This window comes from Grammomys surdaster, unplaced genomic scaffold (genome assembly GCF_004785775.1).
Source record: "Grammomys surdaster isolate TR1022 unplaced genomic scaffold, NIH_TR_1.0 317203, whole genome shotgun sequence".
Classification (NCBI taxonomy): domain Eukaryota; kingdom Metazoa; phylum Chordata; class Mammalia; order Rodentia; family Muridae; genus Grammomys; species Grammomys surdaster.
Window position 1 is genome coordinate 243 of NW_021626752.1, and position 4,115 is coordinate 4,357.

At 43.2% G+C, this 4,115-nt stretch overlaps 1 long non-coding RNA gene across 1 annotated transcript; it reads left to right on the forward strand.

Moving 5' to 3' along the window:
* Positions 1 to 594: 594 nt before the first annotated feature.
* Positions 595 to 2,908, forward strand: LOC114616344. The gene is made up of 2 exons (XR_003710623.1): positions 595 to 691; positions 2,404 to 2,908. It is a non-coding gene; the product is annotated as an uncharacterized LOC114616344 (long non-coding RNA).
* The last annotated feature ends 1,207 nt before the right edge of the window (positions 2,909 to 4,115 follow it).

Sequence of the window (4,115 nt, forward strand, 5' to 3'; positions counted from 1 at the left end):
GGTGTCTACGATGGTGGCAACCCTAGCTGTTTACACCATTCCAAAGCTCTGTGCCAAGAACGCAAGTCCACCAGCATTTAAGCTGGACATGTCTCAACATAGAACCACAGTGCTCACAAAAGCAGTGGCCATGCGGTTAGGGGCTGGGAAGTGTGCCCGGGCATTTTTTGTAGCATACCAGTCAGGAAGCTCAGCACCTATCACTGTGTAGGTGGAAGCAATACAACCATCCACCCTACATCAGATGAGTACCCTCTTTGCAGGTTTGTGATAGGTGGCTAGCTCCTGGAGGCAGCTGGAGGGCCAAAGAAATAAGCAGAAGTCTAAACACAACAAAATTAATTAAGGGAGGGTCAGGTTTCAGATTTTCCTCAGAGGTATGTAGGACTGGTTCTTCTAAGTGTCAGTTGTTGCTTATGGCTAATTCATCCATAAAGACAAGGACTGAGTTTTAAGCCCAAAGGTTGTTCTGTTCATCTTTTTACTGGGTTTTATTCTCCCCAGGAGTTAACAAATCTCCTTCCTGTGTGTCTCTGCTCCTCTGCTGAAAAAAGAAAAAAAAAAAAAAAGCACAGATTTCTGAACTCTGCTCTAGGTTGAATCCTTGATTCCACAATGGCAAACATGGGAAGGAGAAAGCTGGTTGGTGCTCTGTGGTATTCACCTCATGCATAACAGCTCTAGAACACACGTAAGTTGTCTTCACCCTTAGTCATTTCAAGAGTTAGTGACATAGCAGTGATATTGTTTCTTTTGCTTGCTCTGGTTCCTTTGTTCTTGTGGGAGTGGTACTGGATGCATGTGGGCATGGGTGGGTATGGAGGTGACAACTTTGAGGTGCATGGGTTTCAGGGTCACCAGGCTTGCACAACAAACAACTTTACCTGCTGAGCCTTCTTGCCAGCTTTGTATTTAAAAAAAAAAAAACAACAACAACAACAACCAGGGTCTAAGTAGCCCAGGCTGGCCCTAAACTAAGACACAGTTCTTCCACCTGAACCTCCAAAATACTGAGATTACAGGCATGAACCTCTATGCCCAGCTATATAACTTTCTTGGAAGACCAGAGTTATGGAGTCATAATGCAGACTGGGCTGCTGTTGCCACTGCATAGGGACAGGAGAAGGGAGCTCGGGAGGCTTTGCTGCTTTTGAATGAGCACATCGGAGCTTCATGATGACGGGAACATTCTGCTACCAAACCGGACAACCTGAGTTCTGTATCCAGCACCCACACTGTAGAAAGAGAAAACTGATTCCTCTTCTTTTTTTTTTTTTTTAAGATTTATTTATTTTATGTATATGAATGCTCTATCTGCTTTTTACACCTGGAGGCCAGAAGAGGGCATCAGATCACATTATAAATGGTTGTGAGCCACCATATAGTTGCTGAGAATTGAATTCAGGACCTCTGGAAGAGTAGACAGGGCTCTTAACCACTGAGCCATCTCTCCAGCCTGAGAACTAATCCTTGTATGATGTTCTCTGATCTCCACAAATGCACCATGGAGTGCACATGCATTGCAGGGATGAACAAAAATAAAGAAGCAAGTAAATAAATAAGTTAAATAGATTTAATACATAATAATTTTATTTTTCAATAATTATATGATTAGATATTTTAAATAATTATTTAATAAATAAATAAGTTTGTAAGTAGTATGGATTCCAAGGTAAAAGCATAAAATAGCTGAAGAAAAACAGTGTAAAAAGTCTTTTTCAGGAGGCTGGGATTGTAGCACAACTGAGTTTTCATACTGTGCCCTAGATTTGATCCTTGGTACCACATAAATGGCATGGTGGATCATGCCTGTAATCCAAGCATGTAGGAGGTCAAGACAAGAGGACCAAAATTTGATGGCTGGGCTGGGAGATGACTCAGTAGGAAAAGCACTTACCTCACAAGTGTGAAGACCAGATCTCAGATCTCCAGAACCCATGTCATAAAGAGGGTAAAGCAGAGTAGTGTACATCTGTAACCCCAGCGTGCCAGCAAGCAGGGAGCCAGAGTCTGGAGAATCCCCTAAAGCTTGCAGGCCAGCAAGCCTGAATGCACAGTAGTGAGCAGCGGAAGACCCTACATCAAATGAGGGAGAAGGTAAAGACCAACCTATAGCCAAGGTTGACCTCTGACCCCACTCATGCCCTTGTGGCTCTATGCATATACCTGCACTTACACTACACACTCCTACTAAAGTTCAAGGTTATCCTGGGATACATGGTTAGTTCAAGCCTAGCCTAAGATACATGAGACCCTAGCAGAGGAGGAGGAGGAGGAGGAAGAGGAGGAAGAGGAGGAGGAGGAGGAGGAGGAGGAGGAGAAATGGTCAGTCAATAGTGAAAATGTATGCATGCATATAAATGCAGTCATTTTCTCTGCCCAACTCATGACCTTTCTCCATAGCACGGAGCCCCCTCACTGATGAAGATAACATTTCTGGGGAAGAACCAGAAATGTTCTCCGTTCAGAGTCAGCATCCTTCACCTACATCCCTCAGTTTCCAGGCCTGGCTCTCTGGTCCTCTTCACAATACTTTCACTGCTGACTACAGCATACTAGCAGACGATCATAAGGATGTGATGATCGAAGACTGATTAATACGCTTTCAGGTTTCCTTTGTAAATAAGGATTTGCTTCTGTCTTCTCCCTAACCACAAGCAAGCCCATGAGCTGAGAAAGAGCTGGGGAGCCAGAACTTGAGCCCTGGAGAGCAGCTGGGCCAGGAAGCACTCAGATGCTTGGAGTCAGACATGCAATTTCCCTATCTTAGAAAGTATCACATGTCCTGGCTGTTTCCTAAGTAACTTCTGGCTGATGGGTGATAATATTAGAATAAATGAAAAGTTGTTTGTCTCTGGTGGGGAAAAAAATCAGTCTTCAAAGGAATAATAAAATGTTGCTCTGCTAAGCCTCCTTAAATGTGTTTCCATTGAACCATACGATGACCTATTCAATCACAGTCTGATGAACAAGAAGAAAAGCCATGCCTCTGACTTGATGTTGAACCAAGGCAAGACACCTCTTGCCAGTTTCTTGAAGGAGCCAAACATCGTGTCCAGAATGTGACAAAGGTCTTTCAGATATTCTACTAATGGCGTTAGCCAGAAATACCCTCACCTCCTCAGCTGTCCGAAGACAGGTTCTGTTTCACAGCCAACCTAGGAAATCTGTTTGTCAGTCTTCAAAACATATTTATAATCACCTAGAGTCAATCTAATTGCACTGCTTCTCTGAGGCACAGCCGGATTTTGATGCAGAGAGTTAAGCTAGAGCTGGGGTTGTAGCTTCCTGGGACAGTGCTTATCCAGCATGCGTGAGGCTATGGGTACCATGTTCTGAACCTGAAAAAAAAGAAAAAAAGACTGAGGAAGGAAAGCTGGCTTGAGGTAAATATATCCTGTTTAGTGAAGTACTTGATGCAGTTTCAGGCTAAGGCGCAATCGTGCATTCCACAGCTGTCAAAGCCGTGTCTAATTACAATCACCACCCGTACTGATCACCGCCCTGTTAGGAACCCCCAACCACAAATTTATTTTTGTTGCAACTTTATAACCATAATGTTGCTGCTAAGCAGTGTCTCAGTTCCTCAGACCATCGGAAGTCTGTGTTTTCCGATGGTTGTGACCCACAGTTGACACCCTCTGATTGACAGCTTGACTTCAGGACTCTGAAATACTCGTGTGTTAGCATGAATACTGAACAAGAGTATTTGATTTGACATAATTTAAGTGAATCACAGAAAGTAATCTGCCACAGGCAGGGGCAGGCAGCTCATTGGTAGAGCACTTGTCTCGTATATATGAGGTCTTAGGTTCGATCCCCTGGACCACAAAGAGAGATTGCCACCAAGAATGTACAAAGTCATCATTAATGCTTGAAATACAGTACTTTTATGTATTAATACTTAACAGTATCTCAGAAAGTAGGATTCTCAAGACCTTGTGAAAATACACAATACAGTTTTGTTTTTTAAAAAGTTAAAGCAAGCGGGGATGGGAGTGGAGGGCTGAAGAGGAGTGACCAGGAAGGGAGACAACATTTGAAATGTAAATAAATAAAATAACCGATAAAAAAAAAGTTCAAGCAATTGGGGCAAAGGCTAAAGAAGGACAGAA